Source organism: Corvus brachyrhynchos, unplaced genomic scaffold (genome assembly GCF_000691975.1).
Source record: "Corvus brachyrhynchos isolate BGI_N302 unplaced genomic scaffold, ASM69197v1 scaffold53, whole genome shotgun sequence".
Lineage (NCBI taxonomy): Eukaryota > Metazoa > Chordata > Aves > Passeriformes > Corvidae > Corvus > Corvus brachyrhynchos.
Genome location: NW_008237681.1, coordinates 271,242 through 298,047, shown reverse-complemented (window position 1 = coordinate 298,047; position 26,806 = coordinate 271,242). Strand labels below are relative to the sequence as shown.

General features: G+C 40.5%; 1 long non-coding RNA gene across 3 annotated transcripts in view; it reads right to left on the bottom strand.

Moving 5' to 3' along the window:
* LOC108446197 overlaps positions 1 to 26,806 on the bottom strand; it is a 67,754-nt gene that overhangs the window by 31,558 nt on the left and 9,390 nt on the right. Inside the window, exons 2-4 of one of the 3 annotated variants that reach the window (XR_001861320.1) lie at positions 22,949 to 23,176; positions 17,230 to 17,365; positions 1,423 to 3,077 (exon numbers count right to left, since the gene is read on the bottom strand). This is a non-coding gene — a long non-coding RNA (uncharacterized LOC108446197). Of the gene's footprint in view, positions 1 to 1,422; positions 3,078 to 16,751; positions 16,856 to 17,229; positions 17,366 to 22,948; positions 23,177 to 26,806 lie in introns of those variants that run through there. The other 2 variants (XR_001861319.1, XR_001861318.1) reach the window with 2 other exon arrangements.

The window sequence follows — 26,806 nt, the reverse complement described above, 5'->3', positions numbered from 1 at the left end:
GCCAAGATTTCAGCAAAGCGGCACCTCTGTCCGGCAGAGGTCAGGTGACCAACAGCTGACCAACATCGATAAGCCACACAGCTGCCAGGCCGAGGTGAGATTAACCCTTTTTATTGCTGTGAAGAGCTGAAAACCTGAGGGAAGAGAGAGAGGAGATGCTTAAAGCTGAAATTCTGTTGTGAAGCTATGATATATCAGAGTATCCTGTTGTAATTTCATGAAGATATGGGGGGTGGAGTGTTCAACTCGTGAGCAAAAGCACCTGCGCTGAGATAGGCAGATGCTGACGCAGCTGTAATTTCATGAGAAGTTTGGACAGGGAGAGATGAACCAGATGAGGACTTTTGCTCCAAACGGGAAAGGAGAAAACCTCAGTCCCTAGAGATGAACCAGATGAGGACTTTTGCTCCAAATGGGAAAGGAGAAAACCTCAGTTCCTAGAGATGCTCCCAGAGATAGTCCTAACGATGAAGATGATGAAGACCCTTTGCTCCCAGGGAAGGAGAAGGGCCTCTGTTTTTGTTTCTGAACGGCTCAACCTTAAAATTGTACCCCAAAAAACTTCAAGAGTGGACCCTCGAAAGCAGTTGCGGGAAAAGCTGCAAGTCGGGGGAAAGGACTCACACGCAGGCAGAGAGACTCCTCTTCCTAAATGGACTGAACAATATTTGGAAGTGGGCGGCTGTCTCGTTGTGATAATGTTTTCATAGCATGAGCAAGAAGAGACTTCTCTTTCTAAATGGACTGAACAAGGTTATTATGGCAGTGGTAAACAGACTGAACATCTTAAGTGTTGTCTTTTCACATTGTCAGTGGGAGAAGGGAGGAAGGTGGGGGGAGGAGGAGAGTTCTGAAGGTGGTATAATTTTTTTTTTTTTTCCCTTCTTTTAGGTCTGTTAATAAACTTCTTTATATTCTTTCAAGTTTGGTGCCTGCTTTGCATTTCTCCTAATTCTTATCTCACAGCAGATAAACAGTAATGAGTATTTTGACCAAACCACTACACTAAATTGGTGTTTCTGCCCGGTTACAAACCCAACCCACGACATCTTCTAATCCCACTATGAGCTCCTACATCACCATGAGGCTGGGGAGATGCCTCATCCCTGGTTTGCTGAACATGAACAGCACTTCCTTTCATTGCAGAGTCTGCCTAGGTGCTCTCTGAAGGTGCAGAACAGATGCAACTGATCTACATTTTGACGAACACTTTTTGGCTAAATCCAGTTGCCATAGAACTAAAGCCATCGTGACCTAGTCCAACCAATGAAAGTAAACTCACTTATTCATCTAGGAAGTTAACTCTAGAAGGTTGTACCAAGCCTGGAAAAGAAATAGTTTTGTGTGGTTAGCCTTCTCCAAGATTGTTAAACTTCTACAACAGCAAACCCCTTAATTTAGCACTGAAAAGACTTTCTGTTTTAAGGTATACTTATGACAGTAAAAACTGCTATCTTACACACACACACACACACACAAGCAAGTGCTATTGCTCGGGTTTCTTTATTGACTCAGAAAAAGACACATTTTCTGCTAGCTTGACATTCAAGCAACAAAACAAGAACTTCACCCATCCTGTAAACAAAATATATTGACCATAAAAGCCAAACTCCATGATTAATAGAGAAATAAAATCTTATGCCTTAATCATATTATTACCTGAATGTCAGTTATAGCAGTGAGCTGCTTTGGGCTGGAGTACAGTTAATTTTCTTCACACTAGCTAGTTTGTTTGGATTTGTCCTAAAAACCATGTTGATAACACAGGGGTGTTTTTGCTACTGCTCAAACATGCTCACACAGGTCTTTTCTGCTTCTCACACCACTCCCCCAGTGAGTGGGCTGGGGATGTACAAGGAACTGGGAGGGGCCACAGCTAGGACATCTGGTGACACAGCCAACAGACCAAAGGGCTATTCCATGCTGTATGCCATGATGTTCAGCATACAAAGCCGGGGGAAGAAGGAGGAAGGGGAAACAATTCAAAGCATTGGTGTCTGTCTTCCCAAGTAACCATTCGATGTGACAGAGCCCTGTTTTCCTGGGGATGGCTGAACACCTGCCTGCCCACAGGAAGCAGTGAATTAATTCCTTGGTTTGCTTAGCTTATGTGCACAGTTTATCTGTTAAACTGTCTTTATCTCAACCCATGAGTTTTCACGCTTTTACTCTTCCAGTTCTCTCCCCCATTCCACCAGGGGGGAATTCATAGGTGGCTGTGTGGTGCTTAGCTCCTGCCTAGGGTTAAACCACATGGGAACATCCATTCTGCACCAGGTACCCCTTGAAGCATGAGTGGCTGTGCACGAGGTCCTGGTGAAGCTCCTCAAAATGCGTGGCCATCGATAAGCCCAGAACACAGCAGGCACACCCCTGGAGGGACTGCAGCCTTGGGCAAGGCCATGTTGGAGCAAGGTTACTTCTGAAGGGACTGCAGCTGTTGGTAAGGCCACACTGGAGCAGGTACACTTCTGAAGGCTTTGTGGTCCATGGATAAGGTCAGGCTGGAACAAATGCACCTCAGAGGGACGGTGGCTTTGGAGAAGTCTATGCCACAGAAGGTGCACCTCTGAAGAGACTGTGGCTCATGGATGAGGATCCACTTGGAGCAGGTACAATCCTAAGGGACTGAAGTCTGTGGATAAGTCCAAGCTGGAACAGGGGCAAGGGGAGGAGTTCTTTGCAATGTTAAACCCAATGGTCTGGTCCAAAGGGTCCAGGGATGGAGATTGAAACAGAAATGCCTTTAAATTGTTGTAACTCATTATTTCAGTTGCATGTTACAGGAATAGCTGTAGCAGGAACCACCTGAACCAATGGAGGGTAAGCCACACAAGAAGCAGTGCAAGTGCAGCAGTGACAGGACCCAAGCTGGCTTTGTTGCCCAACAGCTCCGTGCAATGCTTCACTTCTCCTGCCCTGAGTAACCACCATAAGCAGCAGACAACAGGAAAAGAACGTTCACAGTCGACAGCAGGCTACTCCAAGATATTGCTGTACTCACATGCAAGTGATATGTAACAGAGTATCTCCATAACCATCTTGTGCTTTTACACTCTCCAGCCCATCTCCTTTAGCTTTTGGATGGAAAAAAAAAAGGAATCCACGATTAACAAGATTTTCTGAGTACTGTGTTCTATGGAGTTTAGGTTCTCCACAAAAGATAAAAATAAGGGTGAAGGTCTTTTCTACAAGAAAGAATAAAGGTGAGGGGAGAGCCTCTCAAAAGTGCTGTTACAGATGGATAACTCACCGTGCATGTTCTCATCCTCAATGGCTACTTGTCTATGTTTTCAAATATATTTTATGTAGATATATAAAAGATATTTCCAGACAACACAATGCAACATGAATTTTCATACTAAGACCACATTAAACAAGACAGAGATATACAGGAATTTGCTGCATTAAGTAACTCAGATGCTATGACTTTTCACAAATTTTAACAAAATATGAACTCAAGACACAAAGTGAAGATTTTTTGTTTGTTGCTTTTTTCTGTGCCAGGCCTGAAGGCCCACAGGACCTGTGGTTGTGGAGGCACTGGGCTCAGCAATGCAAAGAAATAACTTCACTCATACTGCTCTTGCACTCTCTCAAGGGAAGGGTAAAAACACAAGCTACTCACTACTGCCACGAAATCTACTCTAGCGCAGCTGTGAACCCATAATGCAGCTACCAAGGTATATGAACAAAAATCAAATCTCAGTTCAAGTCCTGGATGACATTGAAGCTCCTTTGTGCGAAAAAGTCTTTCCTAGCCTCCTTCTTAGCAGTAGCTCTTATCTTCATCCTTTGATCAACCTTACCACCTTTCCCTATAACCTAAGGACTACAGATCAGCTCCCCAAAGTGCCTAATCCCCACTGCCACCAGCTCCTTCCTGCCTGTGCCTAAACTCACTGGAACTTCTGAGCCTTTTCTTCCATTGCCTTTCTATATCTCAAATTTGTAAAGCTATCAACATAGCTTCTGATCAGATATTTTCCAGACTCCCTCCCTTCCATCACAAATCATGCTGATGATACACCTTCTCATGGCCCATTTTTCCTACCAGCAATCCTTTTTCAGCATCTCTTACAACCATATTTCCTTTACCCTTTGCTTTTCCATGTTTCTTTAAAGATGCTACCTGCTTACTGACTCTCCCTTTTCTCCTGTGCACTTTTTGGTGCTTACAATTTCTTCCTTTTCACAAATGGTTCAATATGCCCTTATCTTCCCTCTCTCAGAGGGTTCTGTTCTCCACTGCTTCTGTTCTCCACATCCTACATACGCTGATCTTTCATTCTTACATTTGATTTTGAAGTCGCATTCCACAAAAACTAAACAAAAGGCAGAAAAGAAAGCAAGCACTAGTAAAGCCCTTATCAGAGCTCCATACATCCTCCAGCAAAGTTTAGCTCTAGTGGCCTCTAAGGACAGCAAACAGATCCTATTCAGGTAACGCACCTGGAAGGAAGTGACTGCTGTCAGCTGTCTCGGCTCTCACATCACTGAGATATTGCTGTGCTCCACGAAGGCAGGCATTACTCTCAGTGTAGGTTACAAACAAAGCATAAGCAGAAAAACCTTTACACAGGACAAAACTATTTATTTAATATTAGTAAAGCATTCTGGAAAATAAATTCCCAGAAGATTAATGCTCTTCCAGGTGTGTGGCCTGCAGCATAAGCCTTTCAGGTATCCTACTGAGGCAGTCAATAACTGCTTTGAAAGACGCTTCTGCCCACGGTGAATTATCGCTTAATTAGATGGAGCCAGAATGTTCTATCACATGAGCAGTGCTTTATGAATAAAATCAAGTGTATCCTAATGTATTTCTAAGCATTCATCTCACTGCAGCACAAAACCTGGGAAGTGACAACTTGCTACCAGGAGGAAATCTACCCAAAAGAGATATCTCTTATGTTTCAAAAAAGAGTGCAGCTATAAACAGTTCAAACAACTCAATAGTCTGCAGTGCTGTCAGTCATAAATGCTTATGTGGTGCAGGAGCAGAGAAAAGCTCCAGTCAGTATCAGGACCCTACTGTGATGAGCTGTATCAATGTGGGAAAACAGCCCGGTGAGAGTTTCCCCACAAAAGCAGCTCCATGGGCACTCCCTCCTATGCTCACTCAAATGTCCCAGTAAGGAGGCCTTTCTACTAATCCACTCCCAAACTAGCTCAAAGCAATTTCAGAAAGATCCTCTGGTTGGATTAAGAATGGCCACATGAGGAGTTTGTGCAAAAATAGCTGGCATGCTTTAAAGTCACATTCTAGATTGTTTTGAAACAGCTTTCATGCGCAAATGTATGCTTTAAATATAAAATCTCTGCCTTGAAGGATTTATTATCCAAAAATCTAACCTTGCAAACACTTATACACCTTCTCAGCTTGTGATACATAATTAAATCCTTCCTGAGTGTTTTAAGAAGCTTGCATAAAGTTTCATGATCTAAAATGCTTGGAACAGTTTTTAATTTCTGAGTTAATTGGAGGTGATCTCCCTCATGTCAAACTCCTAACAACAGGTCAATAAATTCAGTAGGAGGTCTTTTCAAGCAACATTTAAATTTCCAGTTCATAAGAGAAGACTCTAAAATCAGCATATACTTGAGTGAATATTGCACTTCTCAAGAGGATAAAATCACTTACCCTTCCCACATTTCAAATGCTTTGCTAGATCAAATACTATAAAGACACATGTTGACACTTTAATTATTTAGTTAGTCCAATAATTACAGAGAGCTTTCTATAAAAAAATTGGCACAGCATTAATTCTCTGGTTAATTTAACTCTTAAAAAGGTAGTGTAAAGGGTGAACAGAAGGATGACAGAAGATTGTAACTAATACTACTGCTAAAAGGTTTAGTAACTTGTGTAACACAGGAAAAGTGATACAAACAATACCTAAAGAAGTATTTTGCAATACATATATAGATACATATATATTGCTAGAAGTCCAGGGGAACAGTGATAGCAGTCCAAATAAATCCAAAGAGCAATTAAATAAATAGAATAGCTTGGGTTGGAAGGGACCTTAAAGATTATCTAGTTCCAACTCCCCTTCTCCTTTCACTAAACCAGGTTGCTGGGAGCTCCATCCAACTTGGCCTTGAACACTTCCCCTGATGGGACATCCAAAACTTGGGCAATTTGTTTCAGTGCCTCATCACCCCCACAGCAAAGAATTTCCTCCTAAAATCTAACCTAACTCTACTCTTTTTCAGTTTGAACCCATTGTGCCTTGTCCTGTCACTACATGCTCTCATAATTGTCTCTCTACATCTCTCTTGGAAGCTTCCTTCAGGTACTGGAAGGCTGCAATTAGGTCACCCCAAAGCTGCCTCTTTTCCAGGCTGAACAAACCCAATTCTCTCAGCCTTTCCTTGCAGGACAGATGTTACATCCTCCTTATCACTTTGCTGGCCCTCCTCTGGACTCTCCCCAACAGGTCCATGTCCTTCTTGTGCTGAGGACCCCAGAGCTGGATGCAGTGCTCCAGGAGGGGTCTCACAGAGCAGAGCAGAGAAGAAGAATCCCCTTCCTTGCCCTTCTGGCCATGCTGCTTTGGATGCAGCCCAGGATAGGACTGGCTTTCTGGGCAGCAAGCTCACACTGCCAGCTCATGTCCAGCCTCTCATCCACCACCATGTCCCCATCCCTCTCACTAGGAAAATAGAATAGACATGCTGATAGTGAAAACTGATTCCAGCCTCATTCAGTACCGGGTTGAGGGCGGTAACCATCAAGTGGCATGAATGGGTGACACCATCCACACAAGGAAGTAACCTAACTGAGAGTGCAGATGGTGTGCTAATTCCACTGAGCAGCTCTATTGGTAGGTCCCTGCAAAAAGGGCTGACAAGATGAAGCTGCTGTTCTCCAAAAGGAAGCCTTGAGCAAATGTGGATGATGTGTACTGGAGTATTTATCTTTCTGCAGGAACAGACACTAGTGACCTGTCATGTGTAATCTCCTTTGCAAACTGGTAATACACTGGAGACCACGAACTTAGAGAATGCATGTGTAATTCACCCCTTCTATAACATTAAATATGTGACATTGATAGCTCCCACACAATACTAAATTCCTTAGCCCACCCTGGAGAAGAGTAACTAGCCAGCCAGCTAGCCCCAATGCCTGTCTCCAGAGAAAGCCACCAAGACCCCACATTTTTATTCCAAACCTCAGTTCTCAATAGACCAGTGGTGACTGAAGACACTAAAGCCTTTGAAAAAGATGAGAGGAGATTAAATTCCTACAGAGAAGAGGATGAGAGTCCTATTTGCTACTCAGTGCAAACTTTGAAGCTGAGGCAGTAAAAGTGGGGGGTGACACTGGAGGGAGACTGTCTGGAACACAGACACATTTAGGCTCTGGTTGAGAAAGGGTAAGTGTGGCTACCCACTTACTTAGACTAACTGGATTTTATGTGTGTGTGTATCTGTAACATTTCCTTCCATATTGGCAGACAACTGTATGGCCTTTAATTTTGCTTGGTCTTGTTTGGCCAGTTAAATTTGTCTGAAGCTGTCTGCGAGGTGGCTTGAGGGAAGACCCTCTGAACTGAGCAGAGAGTAAAAATTTTAGCGTGACAATGACAATTGTGGACCTGCAGGCATTTTTAGAAGACCCAGTGGTGAAGGTACTTCTTGCTACACTGCTAATGACCCTGATTTGCAGTTGCTACCAGTAGTGCCAAGCCTTGGAAAATGCGTTCCCTGTGGCAAACACAAATCAGCATTTCTCTCGCAAAGACCAGATGGATGAGCAGTATCCTGGGACTCTAGGCAAAGCCTGAGGCATCACATCTGGGAAATTTCCAATTATTTTTCCTTTCCCTGCTTCCGTAATTTAGAGACAGCTTAAAAGAAGCCAGGCAAATACTGACATAACCTAGGTAACCTTTCTGAAACTCATATGGTTACACTGCTTTAATGGTAACACTATAAACTGGCCTTTTTTTTGTTAGTTGAAGCAACTGTTGATACTTCTTGTTTCCCTTCAGTGGTGATAAATGCCTATGTTTCTCAGCATACTAATTCGTAGTGAACCCTTCAGAGTACTGCAGATAGATCAGCTGGGATTCTAAGAAGAAAGAAGGGCAAGAGCTTCTATTCTAGAAGCCACCAGATTTAGCATGGTAGTAGTCTGTCCTGGTTTACATTGTGTAATCTTTCAACATTCATATAAAAATATGAATGAAATATGAATTCCATTCGTATGAATTTCCAATGCCCATCTTGGAGAGAGAACCACCACTGTCCAAGTGAGCCTTACCTTAAAACAAGCTTTTGTTATTTATCATGTGTTGTTCCTCATCAGCTACCATCTAGGTTTCTTTGGGTTATAGCAGCTCTGCCAGGCATGTGCTTTTCCTGGGAACTTTGTGCCAGCAGCCCCACAGAAACAGTCTGCATGAAAAATTCATTTACATCAAATCTCTGCAGCATCTATTTTATCAAAGCAAGTGCTTGCATACTCAACCAGTATAAGCCACAGATGGGAGGTTTTAGGCAATCAGCTGCAAGATTAGGAAGAAAACCAAATACATATCCTGCTTATGCATTTCTGAATGCAAAAAAAAAGAGAAAAAATCCAGTAGCCTAGGAACAGTAAGAAGCAGGTCACCAGTGTCCATCAACTATTTTATCAACCTCAGTAACAGAACATGGGTATTTATCTGGGAAGAAAACACACTGCTATATAGTCTGCTTTGATTAATTCATCACATATATCCTCTTTTACAGGAATTTTCAAGAGGTATTGAAAGCATTATTAGAAATGTCAAGGCTAGAACTGTCAGGAGCTACAGTGTAGGGGAGCCTCAGTTGAACAAGGCAAAGTGTAACAAGTTGAAAATCCACTGAATTAAAAGTTTTTGATTAATTTAACTTTCTTATAGGAAATCAAAACTCCAGTTTCTTTCTAATCCTCCTCTTGCTGATCAGAAAAGCATCTTCCCTTTAGAACACTATTTTTATTTAGTTTCCTGCTATGATTTCCCCAAGCACCTTTGCCAATTGGATGTCTCAGGTCAGACAGATTTTCAAGAATGACTGGACTGCTGATAAACTTTAATTTTCCTATAGTTTTAATATTGCCTCAATAATTATATATCCCTCATAGATCCAGAAATAAACACGATTTTTCACATACAAAGAAGATCCAAATTGATTTGCAGTCCTGTGGATGATGAGACGGTATCCCACAGACTGAAGAAGGAATAACACTGTTTTGGAGTTCCTAGGAAACCTATGAAGACTGTAGATACACTGGGAAAAGCCATTAGACCCTAGCAAGGAAAAGGATTTTTATGTGTTGTTGCTACCAATAGACCAAAATAAAAATGAATAAAACTAGAAATAAAGTTTTGAAAAGATGCTCTCAGTTTTTATTCCAAATTTCTTCCAGTTCCTAAACGTAGTTTTTGTGATGCTAATCTATATTTTAGCAGCTACACAGCATTTTCACTAAACAATTTCCTGTCTTAAAAAATATTTACTTAATGTGCAAAATAAAACAAACACATCTCATAAAGTGGAAAGGTCTACATTTTTTGTTTATATATGAAAATCTAACTGTATTATGTGGTTGTTTTATTACGATACCCCATGGAAGCCATAGACTGGATGCCGAATGCTCCCACTCTCCCCCGCACATTGTGCTCCCTAGCTGCATTTTCTCTTCCATCATTAAAGATCTTCTCTCACAAGGGATGAGACTGTCATAGTCCCATTACGAGGGAAGGAAAATATGAGCCAACAGGGAAATATTTCTGAATCCAAAATATAACTGATTTGAATTAAATGTTCCATATTCAAGTGTTTTGACAAAACCTTTTTTTTTCAAGACAACATAAACAAACTAAAGCCTCCATAGAACTATACTTTAAAATTTGGCCAGTAATGTATCTGGCAAAGTATCAGCAGTGTAAAGTATCTATAAACAAGGTAAAGTTTTGTCTAACAAGTATCTAAAGGCGGGTTTCCAAAAGGATGGAGGCAGGCTCTTCTTGGTGGTGCCAATCAATAGGACAAGAGGCAACAGCCAGCAACTGATGCACGGGAAGCTCCACCTGAACATGAGGAAGAACTTACTGGCTGGGTGACTGTGCACTGGAACAGGTTGCCCAGAAAGGCTGTGGAGTCTCCCTCATTGGAGATATTCCAGAACCATCTGGATTTCCAATCCCATGCCATGTGCTCTGGGATGGCCCTGCTTGAGCAGGGGGGTTGGATGACCCCAGTGTGGTCCTTTCCAACCTGGCCCATTCTGTGATTCTGTGAAAAGTAAACCATGGAGCACCACAGTGTTTGTCCATATAAATGTCTTATGTAAGTGTAGGAAAGCTAGAAATCCCCAAATTCACTCATAATAAACCCAGATATTTCTGCAATATCAATAATACTACTGAAATTCTTACTGTTATAATCTAAGTGATAGGTCAAATTTAATTTATTCAGGCAGAATTTGTTCTTCCCATAGGAACATCTGTGAGAAGGGCTGATGGAAAGAGACAAGTATCCCATGCCTTTTTCTGTTTTCTTCTACTAAACCAAATATATTTACCTAAAGTAGGTAAACATCAGCATAGTAAAACCAGAGAGCCACTGCAGCCAGGGAATGTTAAACTCTTTGCTTCCCCAGAAAGAGAGCAAACAGGATCTGTGAGAAACAGCAGATGAATGACTTAGATTCTCCAGCATAAAGTAAGCATGCCCTCTAAGTGTGTCCCACAAGTCTTTTGGGCACTAAAGGCTTTCTTCACCACAGTATTCCAAGTGAGAACAGCTGTGATACTGCAAAGAGGTGAAGAATGGTAAATTTTGAAGGAATAATGTCATAATGACCCTACTAAGGTTCCTTGCCTCTGTTAGTGCTACAACCACGTGTTCTTAAGAAGACACATTTTTTATTCTCTTTTGGTTTTTAACATATACACTGCTTGTTTCTCTCTTCCCACACACTTTGGCAGGTAGTTTCTTTTCCTTGTTTTGTTTCTCTTTCACCTGTCGGTTTTCAGGAACAAGAACTGCGTTTGTGTTCTGAATTTATAGCACAGCAAGAACATATTGAATTTAAAGCCATAATCTAAGGTAAAGACATTAAATCACCACAAATAATAAAAGGCTGATATAAATTTTCCTAGACCGCATAGCTGTAAATGCAAGAAATATGAGTCAAGATTAAGTTGTAGTGGCATTTTGGCTGTCTCAATATAGACTAAAGAGAGATGGAACACCTGCTCTGGTCTTCACAAATTGAATTTCAGCTCCTCTGTAGATTTTGAGTTCTCATTTGCATTAGCAAAGGACACCATTGTTTATGTAAATTGGACATTTATTCACATAGCAGAGTAGAAAATGTGCAATATGCCTGCACACAATTAGAGCAAGCAACTGTGCTACCAACAAGAAAACACAAAAGACACCCTAATTACAAGAAGCTACTACTAAGTAACTTCCAGGTCAGTGTTATACATTCCCATGCTTCAGCAGCATGCAGTCAATGACATCACTTTAACACTTATTTTCAGAAACTTTCAATAATCCAGTAAGGGGGAAATATTAATTTTTCAGGTACAAAACAGTAGTGAGATGACAGTCATATCTCTCACACTGAGACAGTGGAAAAAGCAGAGATTATCTGTACTTCTGAAAACTGTTCTGAGAGCCCTTGCTCTCCAGCAGACCTGAGCTGACATCTTTTCACCATCACAGATCTCTCACTATTCCCTGGCTACAGCAAATACTTGTCCAACATCTGTACACGTATGTGGTTGTGAACAGGTAGACTAGCCAATGTGACACGTACTAAAATTCCTGCAAAGCAATTCATCCTTCTGCTTCAGTTAATCATCCAAAAAAAAACAAATACACACAGACTTCAAACACATCATGCAGGTCAGAACTGGCAGGGAGGCTCTGATAAATGAGTGAAACAGTGAACAGAATCTTTCCTAGAAAAAAAGTTACCTTAAGATAACTTCAGAAATCTTTTTCGTATCATCTTGAGATGAGACACATTTCTTTATTCTCAATTTATTTCTCTGTGGCAGGTCCATTCTGAAGCACAAGCAAAATAGCAGCCCCATTGAGAGAAAAGGAAAAGGAGATGGAAAGTAAGTGTCTTATTCCAGGAACACAGATACTTAAACAATGACCAGAGTATCTGTGAATGAATGCTGAAGGCACGTCTTTGATCCAAGTTTTTTAATCTTATTTAAGAAAGATTGATACAGCTATCAAAGTTGTCTTATATAATTACTGCTATTTTTATGGAAATAAAGAGTGTTCATGAAGCCATTTGACTCTGCCAGTCCTTCTTTATTCATAGCTGAAATGAGTAAGAACATGGTTTAACAATGATGAGAAGCCTCTCCCCACCACCACCAGGCTATTCTTCTTGAGCACCCCGACAGGTCTACACACACTTTTGTCTTTACACTTTAACAATAACACAGCTGTTCCCCAAATGTGTTCAACAACTGTTCTCTAATGCCATCAGTTTCATAGTGTAAATGGGTCCTAAAATAGCTGGAACATTATGTCCTTTACCATTCTATCTTCCCGCTTGGCTGCCAGATTGTTCTCTTTTCCTTTTTTGATGGATTAAGTAGAACCACAGCAATTTGTTGATTTGAAACCTAAGCAATCTCCTTAAACTGTCTCTGTGCTCATCCACTGCTATCACTGACTCTACCTGAATTCATTTTGGATCCTGCATTACAAAGGTTTTATTCATGAGGGATTTGCATATGCAAGCAGTGTTGATGAATCCAATAAAATAGACTCATTTCATATCCAGACAACTTTACAGATTTACTTTTGGATCAGCTGCTGACACCGGACTCCTTCACTTTTCTTCTGGCCTGTCTTTTTAGGGGCATAAGTTGATTCTGCAAACATTTTATTTCTAAGTGATGTCCTTTCATGGGCGCCCCTCTGGGTGGACTGCGCAGGAGTGCCAGCAATTGCTCTAGATTTGCACTCTTCCAAGCTTTGTCAGCAGCAATGGGGCCCTACTCAAGCACCACTGTGATTTTTCTTGAAACCAGCAAAGAAAATAGGCCCTATTCCATTGCTAGAAACTAGGACAAAATTAATTAACAAGAGACTTGACACTAGAAAATCATTCTTCTCTGTGACTTACGAGCTCCCTTCTGCTCCACTGAGAGGTGTGTGGGACAACAGGCCAGCTGTTAAGATTTGTCTATGACAGTTCTTCACTCTGGGGTCATAAATACAGTCGTGTTGTACTTTCTCACACAGAAGGATGAAAAAAACCCAGGTTTGTCACCCCAGAACCACAAAAGGAAGTAAATCTTGCACTGGGTACAGCAGGGAACATCAGCAAGGTCAGATCACTCTGCCTCTTCCCCTCCTTCACCAATAGATGGTGGCAAAGTCCCCCTCCGAAGCTGCCACTGGACTTGCACAGTTATCTTTTCAATTCCTCGAATAACAGAGAAAATGGGGAAGGCAGATGCAGACATCTCCTTTGCAACAATCACCTATAAACAATTTAATAATTTTGTCTTTCTAACATCCCTGTACGTAATTACTCTGTCAATGCCAGCTTTCTTTATCATCAGAGAGGAACATATTTGTTTCTTCTTTCATAAAGTAGCAGTAGTGTTTCACTTTAATTTCACACAACAGAGCATAGAGAGGGACATCAAAGCAAGTTCTTCTAAAAAAGGTTAAGAAATGGTGCTTGCTGCTAAGAACTCAGCACATACCTGCCTGAAAGGGAGGAGGGACCAGAAGAGAAAGAAAGTGATTTCAAACTCTTGTTGCAGAATGGAGCATTTTGAAGAGTAGGCTGCTTTTTTCTGAGCTGTCAACAGTCAGGGAAACCACGTCATTTCAAGAGGCTCCACAGAGCTGCCTGCCACTCTTGGCCACCCATGTCAGGCTCAACAGAGTTTTGATGGCTCGAGGGAGCCAAGTATCAGAGCCTTGAAAAGCAGTATTTGGTGGTAAAAGTAGCAAACACTATTTTATTTTGATTGCAAAGCTTTTTAAGCACCATGCTTGTGCTTCAGGGAGTTGTACAAGAAACCTACCTCCGACCCAGGAAGAGAGCAGTATGGGTAGAGCACTAAGGGTGGCTGCAAAGCCACTAGCACAAATGATACAGACAGCAGGAACTCTGGATGTTTGCAAAGTACCTGTCACAATACCACCTGAAGTAAAGCAGATGTGCTGGCCCAATTATACATCACACAATAATATCCTGCGTATCCTAATATTGCTTGCACTTCATGAAGATATTCACCACCTTAGCTCACGATCCTGTGTAACATTGCCAGCAAATGACTGTCACATTGCACATCAGCTCTTGAGAGACGGCCAAGCTTTATTAATCTTTAATTTGAGAAAAAAGACCTTTGAGGTCCTTGGGTTCAAATTGGTAAAAAAAAAAAAAGTGGTTTCTGTCTATTTGTTGTCAGGTTCACCTCTGAACACACTGTGCTACCTTCTTTTATCACATACCTTTGTAGAGCACTTCACAAAGATTTTCTGTATTTATATAATTCACATGGATGCTTTTTAGTTCTTTGCTTATTTGCAGTAACTCATCTCCAAGCTGGGGATCTCTGGTCAGCTTATTTGTTTAAGTACCAGTCTGTCAGTATAAATAACCCCTTGCACATCAAGTTTTGCATCTTGAAAATAAGAGCAAAAACAATATTCACATATTATTTTTCCCCTCACAAATATAGTGAAACTTTCCCCAATATTTTGCACAGTCAATAACCTTTTTATTTTTGTATGGAGGCGCTAAACTAATTTTTCTAATTTATAAACCTTTTCTGTCTGAGTTTGAAATGTAGGTATATAGAAAATCCAAAAAGCCATTCCTAGTGCCCCATGAGGCTCTACTTCTTACCAGGAGACAGAAAAAGCAGTTTGGAACCAGATATCTTTGGTGTTGGATTAGGTGAGCTCCTTACAACTTAAATTATTCTACGAATCTATGACTCTATAATTCATTCACCTATTAGTTTGCATCTCTGGATTATTTATGACAGAAGGATTATATTCCTAGGAAGGAGATACATTCAAAACTGAAAAGGTGGATAAGTAGTTCAATTTCTGTTCTTATCAGTCCTGAGCTGATATAAACATAAAAACGTACAAAATGCTCAGTCTCCCAAAAGGCAGTACCGTGCAGGTACTAATACTTTGCTAGGAGATCATCACAGATAATACACAAACCTCCTAACACTTAAAGTCTAGACAGTTCCTTTTTTACCTCAGTAAGCTACTCCTGTCTTACTGAGTCTTCAGTGTGAGTTTTTCATTGTCTACATGAGGTAAGGTGGTATCTGTACTAACTTAAAAAGTGGATGCTTAGCTGTAGGATACATTCCAGTGGCTTAATTCATGCCCTCCAGAACCAGCTTATGCTCTTTGATATCATCATGCTTTTATCTGAGACAAGAGAATGCCAAGAAATTGAACTAGGATTTTTCTATTGCTATTACTATTATTGCTAGTGGTAGTAATAGTAGCACAGCAGGTTGGAGAGAATCCAGTTATGTTCCCAGCCACCATCTTATTTGTTCTTCATTGGCTGTTACAGACTTTTGGACAGGTTTCTGATGATAAAACGTATTGCTGAGGGTTTCAATACTATGCAGTTTTTTACAGCTCAAAGTGGGCAATAGTAGCAAAGAAAACTAACAATGGCCCTACCGCTAAGGAAAAAAATCAAGTAATGGTTCAAACAGTTGAGCAAAACAAGCTATGTTAGGGGGTAGTGCGCTGGACTGAAGAGTGGTCACCCTTTTTGCCATTGCACTTAAAAGAGATTCCTTGGGAAGCGTGGATTGCGGCAGTTTGGGGGACAAATAGCATAACAGCCTGAGGGCAGGAAGTGAAAACAGACCTTCAGAAGTCCAAAGGTTTCCAAAGCCACCAATTGGGCTCCAGTAAGATGATATACAACAAAGACATATTTTACACATGGTTTTCCCACCCAGCAGTGCTTTCTGGGTCCAGACTACTGCTTCAATCTTAAAAACTTCTTCAACATCTGCCAGCTGGTTTGGGAGTAGTGGTGGGAACACCATGGCTTCAGTTCATGTAGGCAGGAAAAGGGGAATGCTTGTTTATTTTTTGAAGTCATGGCACATAATGGAGGGAGCAGCATTCAGTCTGAAGAGAAATACTGGTATCTTCAGTATACTGAGCAGAATTATTTGTAAAAGCTCAGCATTTGATCCAATGCCTATTTAAGTCAATGGGTGTTTTTCATTGACTTGGGGTGATAGATAAAATGGGCCATTAGTGCACTTTTTAAAAGCTCTGCTGAACAGATACAGCACCAGGTGGTTCAGGTCTTTTTTATAATGCCTTGCCTTCTCTCTCAAATACTGCATTTATCTCTAGTCTTGTCCTTTACTGCAGCTTGTATTGTAACACTTTCACCTGCATCACAGGAAGAGAAGAATTCTCAGCCTCTTTTCCTCTTAGTCATAACAGAGATTCTGCTCCATTAGTGTCTTCATACCGCTGCAGCTCTGAACACTGAGAAACTTTATCAGAGTATACAAAGGTAGAGAACCTCCTCATACTGTATACCCAAGCTTTAAAATATTCCAATTTTTTTTCTATAAAATTCTAATTAAACTCTTTTGTTATACAAGTTCAGTTATTGTCACTTTGAAGCACAGCAGTGTGAAACAAGTGGGCAATAATTATGGATTCATCAAATGAAAAGTACTTGGAAGTTTTCTACTTACAATGGACATTTCCCAGTGGAGTAAGAAGAGAAAAAGAAACAACTTTAGGAGAGTCATCCATATTATGCCAAATTGCCATTCCATTCAGCCTTCTAAAAAGGTCTTGTTACCTGATGGTATTATGATTTAATAGCTATTATTAGGTTAAAGTAGATACCATGGAGAAAATACAGAGCACACAGCAGTAATAAAATATAGCAGCAATAAAATACAGCAGCAGGTTGTCATTTGCTGCCCACATACTGTAAACTTGTGGGTAACTCCATACGTGTTAAGCACCCTGGATTCAATTCACAGAGAAACAGAGCCAAAAAAAGCCACTGTCTGTAGCTGTCTGGACCAGTAATGCCTCCCACCTGCAATGGCACTGACTTGTTTGCTTTTCAGTGTTTAAATTTTCTGTTTACTTGAGATGCAACACCATTGTCTATAGGAGGGAGCAGAGCAGGAACCGACAGGTCAATGAGAAATGCAGTTTACCCACCTGTCACTGCTGGGCTAGACTAACAAATACAGATTGTTGAAACCTGTTGATTTACTCGCCATTGCACCACTGGAATAGAAATGCTCCAAAATAAGCAGTCCTTCTGCAGCATCATTCCCTATAACAGCTGGAATTCCTGCAAAGAAAACATTATTATTTCTTATTAGTACATAGAAGCGGTAGGTCAGCATTTCCAGAAGCATCTTGGTTAGTTAAAGGCCTGCTTGCTGGTGAATACCATTTTTACTTGAAACACAATATGCAGCACTTAAAAGGAAAACCTTTGAACTAAAGAATAATTTCATTTTCAGAAACATTGACAATGTTACTGAAAACAAAATGTTGGAAATGAGAAATTGTCAGATAACAGTGCCTTTCAGCTCCCCTGTGCTTCATGAGGCAACAGTGAGTCACAGCGCAAAGACCTGAGTGACAAGCAGCACTTGTTGACACAGCGGTATCACGATTCAAAAATACGCAGCTCCACATAATTAGGAAATTAATAGTACTGCCATGGTGCCTCTGTTCAGTGCTGACTGTGTTTCTGCTCCTGATTCCTGCCCATGTAAGCCTGGGGTAGTAGTGGCAGATCAGCTCCCCTGCCCCAGCAGCAAACAGCTGGAGGAACTGGGGCGGCTCTGCCTCCCACTTAGCTGGATGCTCTCCTTGTCTCACCCAGGATGAACATCAGTGCTGCCACCCTTGTGAGCCTGGGAGGACCTAAAGGTCTGGGAAAGAGAGGAGAGGAGGGAGGGATTTAACACTTTTGAACCCTGTACTGCAAGCTTCTGACAGCCTGTGAATCTCTCTTTTGACAAGACCCAGCTCCCCAGTTTTTCTCCCGAAGCTTACTAATTCCTAGACTGAAATCAACTGCATTGCAACAATTAGTGGCAGCATATACTTTCTGTTATCAGTATTATATATCCACTAGGTAGGTACTGCCCCTCCCTAAGCCACCTACTTCCTATACCAGCAGCAAATGAACAAAAACAGAGAATGCAGGACTCCGGGAAGGGTGTCAGCAGGTGGGACACATGCAACACAAAACACCTTTTTTGTTATTGGTGAAAGAGAACACTAACTCATCTTGAATTAAACCATGAGGCTTTCTATTTGCCTGAATCACAGCTTTTTGCTGATACCCTCTCTACTCACCATGTCAGAGTTTCTGATCTTCCATCTGGGAATTTAACAAACAACATAATTTGCCTCATAAATCTTTGTTAAGATTTTTTGAATGCTGGCTACTTCCTCACATACGGGCACATAAATGCTATTTCCACAGTAGAGCACTGCATCTCACAGCAGGAGGATGAAGGGGGAGAAAACCAAAAAAGCAAAAACCAGCTGTAGCACAGTCCTGAGAAAATGAATGTTACCAAAGATGATATATATTCAGCTTTCCCATGAATTTTGTGGTTTCTCAGAATGAAACCAGCTTTACCTCCCTTGTCAAGGAGCAAAAATAATATTTTTATAGGAAATGAAATATTTGAACTGTTCTGAGACCTCCCACTTTCAAAAATCCTTTGCTTGAAGTAGAAAGATGGGTGAGCAAGGGAGGGCTTGGCGACAGACAGTAACAAGAGGAAATCAAGGTACTACCCATTCTTATTTTAAAACCATTGCAAAATATTCCAGAACTGCATGAGTTTGCTCCCTCCCTCAATCCCCCTCCCCAGCTCCTATGTCATCATTACTGAAATCAATCACAACACACTATCTTATCACAAAAGTTAAGATTCTGAGCTTCATATTCTTCCCCACCAAGGACAAGCAGCTCTTGAGGCAAGACTGTCAGTGTACCCTTATAACAGTACATAAACAAACTAAGGATTACAAGCTCCTAATGAGGTCTTTGAGGCTTTACAGATCAGGCTTCTCAAATTGCTGTTCTCTGAACAAAGGAATCTTGCTAATCATTGGATTTGTGCTTTCCAGTTTTGAGAAGTTTGCAGTGTTGTTACATGATATTATCTGCTTTTAGATTTATTTCTTAAGGAGCATAACAGAACTATCTGTCCCTTCTCTTGGCCCTGCTTCAGGAAAGTATTTGGTCACATAGTAAGTCAGCTCTTATTCATAAATTCATAGGCATGAGTCTAAAAATATTGCATATAAATCCCAATGGAATTTCAGTATACATTGCCTGAAAAGTAAATTTCCTCAACCAAAGTTTTGCAAATGGATTCAATAACTAAAAAATAGTTTTCTAGAATATGGAGAATTCTGCCTGCTGGACAAGCATCTAAGAAGATGTTATTTTGAAGGCTTTATTCTTTCCCTCTGTTAAGTTTCCTTCCCAAAATTCAGATATGCTGAGGTAGCAGGTCTCTATAAAGCTGTCTAGAGAGTTGCAGAAATCTCTTATTCTTGCTGTCCTTTGACCTCATCTGATTTCATTTACATATTCTGCAGATTTTTGGCTTGGCCTGTCAAATTTGCTTGATATATGCCTAACCCTCTCCCTGGCTTCTCTTCCAAGGATTTTATCACTCCTGTTTGCTTCAGTGCACCTATTTCTCAACAACAGTTTAGTTCTTAGGCAGAAAAAGACAGTTCCTTCTTTGCCCCTTCTCTTCAGCCCAGCTGTCCTCCATAGATGTGGATGCTCCCAACTGCACGGGACTTCGCTGTTGAGTAGATGAGGCTTTTTTACACCAACAAGCACCACAAAGTGTGAATGAAACCCAAAGGGTGTTTGACTGAGAATTTAGAAAGTTAAACTGCTGAAATATGTAGTTTATAATTAAAGTACTGAGAAAACATTTACTGAAGAATCACTAGAGCAACACTGTAATTACGCTGTCCTTCATATCCTGCCATTAGCATTTCTACAAGTGACAAAATAATAATGTGGTCTTTTTTCTCTTTAGGAACTGTCAAGCTCTCTTTACAGGATTCAAGTAAGCTTACAAAGAATATAATGTTCTTAAATGGAAAATGCAAATGATGATTTTTGTGTAAAAGACATGACAGTCACATTAGTAAGCTCATGAAAATCATGCCCATATATGTTTCAAGTCAGTAGAGTAGAACACCTTTTTCCTTTTCCATTTTTTTCACTATCTCTACAGGGTTCAAGAAAATAAAAAAAAACCTAGATTTTTTTTTTGAGCTCTTCTGTTAACTGTTCAAACCTTGTATTTTTGTAGAAACACAGACTGCCTGTACTTCCAGGAGCACACAGAGAGCCCATTTCAATCAATTAGAATCATTGAATTATCAAGCTTGAAAAAGTCAGTCTCAGATCATCTAGTCCAAGCATGAGAAAGGGAGATCCTGATCCCAGACACCAAAAAGACTTTATGCAGGTAGCAACCAACCTGACAGTAATAGAAACATCTGGGGGAATGTCCCAAGGACATCCTTCAGGCTGCGGTTGCCAGCAGACCACGTTTCTTCTCCCTCATAGCAAAGAAAACACTGCAGCACCAGCTGCAGCTGGTGAGTGCCTGGGAGCCTAACTGGACATGTATCCTCTGATCACTACATCCCTCAGGAAATGTCATTTGACTGGCATTCCTACACACTCAGAAGAGGTAAAAGAAAGTATATGGCCCTGTGTTATGGGGACTCTAGTGACCCCGCTGATTCTGAAGGAGAGCAGATACACATTCAAAGCACAAGCTCTCAGGAGCTGTGGCTCACATGAGGCCTTGGCAGCCAATTCTGTTCTGTTGATTCCCAGTCAATTCCAAGTGTTGATAAAAGAAAAACATGTTTACAAAAAGTGCATTATCTGTCAAGCAAGCAGTACAAATGAAATGAGATACTTGAATGTTTTAAATCTTTTGTGGAGTATGGAAGAGAAATAACTGCTAAAACTGATCTAAATGTATTCTCTAACAGATTTTAATAATTGACTGCTTGAAAATAAATTATATCAAAATAAACTATGTCTTATTGACTAAATTGCATGAAATTATATGGTTAGGATATTTCAAGATCATCATATGTTACATTGAGGGCAAATAATCTCATTATAATGATTCTGAGGGAAGGCAAGTGTCTCATGTCTGACACAGATAGCATTTACCTGTTATATATGTACATACAAGATACTGACTTACTAAGGATAGTCAAGAATGAGTAAAGTAAAATTACTGGGAAGATGTGAATTAGATGTGAACCAAATCTCCATTTACCAAGTCAGTGGAGCACCAAGCTCATATCATAAACTTTATGAAAGTCAGTGTATACTTGTTTGAGTCCAGTACTACCTAAATCTAGCTGTACTTCTTTCATAAATCAGTTCTCACCAGCTGAGAGAAGTAAGAGAAATAACTCACAGCTGACAAAACATGCCAGGAAAAATGCTGCTGATAAAACCTTGAACTTTTTCTCTGTTTAGAAGCCTGGTCCAGAACCTGTATAGTGAAAGTGGCCAGGGTCTCATTCCCTTCCCGCCAAAGCTCCTTCTTCTGTAACAGAGATCACAGTGGTAAAAGACGGTCTTCTGTGTAAGACTCTTTCAGGCTGTATACAGTGGGGAAAAGAACTTGTCTTTATATCACAATTAAATAAAGTTGTAGCTCAAAAATCTCCATTTTCTGTATATAACCCAAACTTCCCTTTTACCATCTGTGTGACAAAGGCTTTCAACTCAAGCTAGTTGGCTTTTAAGATCAGGGAACTAGATCAAACCAGCAGAACTCAGTTGTCCACCCAGTCATTCTGGCTAAGGGCTAGTCTACATCAGCTGGGAGGGAAAAGTGTGATTATGTGGGTTGTTCTGGTGTTTTTGGTTCAAAATCCCTCCAGCTTCATGATGGAGTTCTCCCAAATGAACTAGCAATCTTCTGCCAACTGGAGAAACCCTTCCAAAAGGGCATCATGATGAGTTGCAGCAGAGGAAGGAAGAGTTCATATGGTTGTATCTGTATATGTCAGATATAATTTTTTAGACCTCCTCAGTCTTCTCACTGCTGTCCTGCCCTTTGTTGTCTCACCATGCCGGGTCTGTCAGATTACCTACCTGCCCTGTAGTGCACCAGAGTCAAGCTGACCAGCTGCTAACTCACTCTTTTTAAAAGCTGGCATGCAAGTCCATGCACTCCACTGGTGGTCACACACTCCTAAAAGCTGATTATCCTATTCATCAGAGCAATCATGTTTTGTGTAACTGCCTAGCACTAGGCAGAGACCCCAGATTTCTCTGACACCTGAGAGAATAAATAATTCGCCTTTAAAAGCTGTCAGCGCAGCACAAAATGCTGTGAACTACACGTAAATAAAGGTAGGACAGGGTGTTTGCCTAGGACACATCTTAGGTAATGTCAAAAAGAAGTGATACTTTTAAAACAGAATAGGAGAGAAAGAGGTCTAATAATTGTGCTGCTCCTCATCTTACCCTGGGTCGGGCATTATGGAAAACACTGACACCAGCATCAGAATTCTGATGAGTTAGAGATGAAAGTCAGAATAATTTTGCTATGCAGGAGCCAAAAAATTACACAGAGAGGGGGAGAGAGTCCAAACAGGGTTATGGAGGAGTAGATGTTGCATTAAAGTGGTTGAATGGTTGATATAAATAAAGACAGACCCTCTGTGCCTGACAGAGGCTGAGTTTCAGGCAGGTGTTACTGAAAACCCTTTCTGAACCTATTTGGCTCTATCCTCATATTCTCACATGTATGCTGGAAAATTCACTTCAGCAGCAATTATTTTCCTTCTATTTTCAGATCCCACAGCCCTCAGCAGCATTAGCACTTACCCCTCAGCTGTCTTCTTTCATTTGGCTGGCATCCAGGGCATACTCCTTCTGCACTCCAAGTGCCCTGTGTAAGGCTTCATATGACAAAGCAACAGAGGATAAGTTGGAAACCTCAGGATCAGTTGTGGATTAATGAGCCTTTGGCAGACCTTTGTATCTTCTGCTTCCAGTGCAAGGCAAAATCCTCTGATCTTCCCTTATCTACATATTTACGTAGGAGCATGTAAACTGAAAGAGCAAACAAATAAATAAAATCCCTCAGGTCCATGAAAATAAGAGATCTAATTGGACAAGGTTTTCCTCCTAGAAGAATCTGAGGATAAGTGTGTTAGAGATGTGTAAGGTACATGGATTAATGCACTAATGGAAGGCTCTCATGTGCCACAGGGATGAGCATAGCCCAACAGCTTGGGAAAATGGAATTGTTCTTAGTAGCATAACATTCAACATACACTACAGTATGTATGTACACTATATATTTTTATATATATATAAACATATGCTTGTTTCCTCCTTCTTATTCATTAGAGTTACGATTTTTCAAAATTGCCTAGGTGACTTTCCCACTTGAATTTAATTGAACAGCATAATTACTGAAGCTGACAGCATGAGGCCAAATGCTGCTCTTGAAATTGTTGACTGGTCTGGGAATTTTGTGTGTTCAGAAGACCACAGACTTTTGCAGAGGCTGAATCTGCAAAGTCTGCATAATTGTAGCAGCCTGGGCCAGCCCTTTTGGAGCCAGCCATCAGAATTACACCTGCCCAGGGACTGTTGACAAAGCCTTCAACATATACAACATTTGAAAAAACCTCCATCTTTACAGCAATGATCTATTCTTCTCCAGTTATCTGTTCTGTGCTTTCCCCCAGCACTTCTCCGTAGTCTGGAGTCATGAATAGGGCAGGTGTTCCACTGAAAGATAGCAGAATTTCTGATCCCTCTGTCTTTCCTGTGGCAGTGCCATTTTCAAATCACAACCAAACACACTGGAGAAAAACTGCCATGGTGACTGTGATAGCTCTAACAAAGATCAGTTAACATTTACTTCCCATGCAGCCATGTGGTTTTGCAGGTATCAGTCCATAAGGACTTTTTTCCAGAAAAAAGTGGATGCTTCATAGACTTCCACCTGGATTCGTTTTTCCTGAAGTTGCTATACTGAGATGGGAAAACTGGGTGGAAAAGCATCAGCTTTTATTAGGAAAGGATAGTAATGTGGTCATGATAACAGATTCCAGTAGAAAGAAACAAGCAGATTGTGCCTTGCTTGTGGAGGGTACCCTGTATCTACTTGTTTATGCATTCCCTAGCCTGCTTTGGCCACAACACCCACCTGAACATAAACAGTTTACATTGTAAATGTAGATTGACTGGATTCATTTCGATAGAAGAGGGTTAGGCATTGCTGGCAGCCCTGAATGAGTGATAGCATCTCACACCACAAAGGGGGGTGATAAGCAGCTGCAGCATGAGATTCTAATGGTACCTGCTTCCTACTGCAAACAGATACAGGTTTAAGAGTTAACCTGTTTAAAACTGGTAAACCAGTGCTGTTGATTTTTTTTTTTAATGTGTTGTGTCAGAACACAAAACCAATGTCAGCACTCTCATGAGCCAGCAGTATTAGAATGAAGTGCAAACCCTTGGGTTACACTACATTCTTATGTGCCACAAAGATGGGGGGAACTGATTCCAGCTGCTGAAGCATCTGGTAATAGCATTTGTGGAGTATGAATGGGGAACCAAATCCCAGCCTTCTTTACTCATGTGAGTAGTTTTGTGCTGATCTGTTCTTAAAATAATCATCAATTCCCGCGCAGTGCTTTCCCCCATAAATTAGTTCCTATGATGTATAACAGCCACTAAAAGAAGAATTGAACAGGGGAAATTAACTTGCTTTTCAGTAGCAGAAATTTATCAAGGCCACACTTTTTACCGGGACAAAAACAATTCATTTAAGTGTTGTCAAGACTTCTTATTAAAAATCCTCTGCTCCCAACTGCAGCTTACAAATACTGTGCTTAATTTGGAAGTTAATATTTCCATGCATTTCTACTACACTCTGCTATTGCAGCTATGACTCTAGCCTGATAACAAGAGCATTGTATCCAAGCCAGCAATAAATGACTTTCCTCATTTCTGTGTAAGAATAAAGCTTACTTCGTAAAAGGGGGATGGGGAGGTTTGAAGCCGTATTTATTTACGTTTCAGCTCTATTGTGTGAGATAATAAAGATTTGTCTCATTATGTGCAGATTAATGCATCAGATATTGCAGGCCTGGAAAGATTTAAGTTTTTATCGGGACTCAAGCATCTTGCACCAGGCCACCTGCTGTTTGGCAGGTCTGCTACCCTTAAGTGTTTGTGTGAAAACCTTGGGCCACAGATCACAGCAATGGAAGACCAACTAGCCCACAGATAGGGCTCAACTCTTTTCATTAGTTGTGAGTTGAAAGAGGTCTCTTCCTTCAAAGACTTAGGTAGTGTAGGCCTTCATCGTGTTAAAGGACTAATTTTCTATTCCAGCAGAATATGATTAAGATTATTCTGTTCCATGATGAATGACTTCGGTTTCATAGGTAATTCAAGCCCACTGTACTTTGACTGGATTTTGTAATGCAAACTACAATATGAATGAGAAAGAAAATAACTTTCAATCTTCACCAACACAAAACAGTCCATCTTATTTTCCTCTATTTATATAGGACTTTTACACTGAAGAACTCAACATGTGACAAATCTCCAATAAGCAAAAATTCAACACCTCTCTTACACATCTCAGAAATGTTTAACTTTGAAGCAATTCATATTCTGTCTTCATTATACATCAGTAACATCATGTCTCTATACCATCCCATCTTTGCTATCAGTTGCATCCTTGCTTATAATCTGAGACAAGAACACACACAAGAACATTTGCTGACCATAAAACAAGAGCCACAAACATTTATTTTTCTGTACATTAGCCCATTACCTCTGTAGCCAGTATATTGCCAGAGTTCTATGGGGATATTGCTTTAAAATAGGCAGTTTTGAGGAAATATATGAGAGAAAAACAGAAGGCCTTTTCTGACATCTCTGGGGAAGGGTTTCCTAATGATCAGAATCAAAAACAACAGAAACCTTGAGTTTAAAAAAATCAGACTAGATGTAAGGTAAGATGTGATTCCTGTGCAGCCACAAGGCCATCATTAAGTTTGACCCAAATCACGTCTTCCAACATAACAACTGAAAACCAGACTTCGTTTTCCCAATGTGAAAAAAAAGAAAGAAGCATGAAAAAAAGCCTCTTGAAAGGAGGATCAGTCTTTCTGTTCTTAGTTTTATGTAAGTTGGTTAGAAATATATCCAACAGTCAAAAACCAACTAAAGAAATGGCAGTATAAACATTAAGGGGGAAAAGCATCAGTACAATTATTTTTTTCCTTTTTTTTAAGCCAAATATAAATATTATTATCTTTCCTTGAAGTTTCAGAGGAGTTTTGTTGTACATGTCTCAGTTTAACCACCTTAGGAATCATTAAGAACTAAAAACAAGTTAGAACTAGGTATTAGTGAGACTTTTATTTTTCCAGTAATTGTTGAAGACTGTCATACACACCAATTTATGAACTCAGAGTCGCAATGTACAAATCACGTGCCAGACATGGGAGCTAGGTCCTTCCTAGCTAATACTGCTAATTCTCTCTTTAAAAACCATTAAGACACAAGATAAGGAAACTCCTCATGTTGTTATAACATGGTCTAAAGCCACTAGAGCCAATACAAGTCTTTCCAATGATTTCAGAGCAGGCTGAAAATCCTGAGATAGCACCATCTCTTGAGTTTGATGAGCTATGATCCCTTAGCACTTGT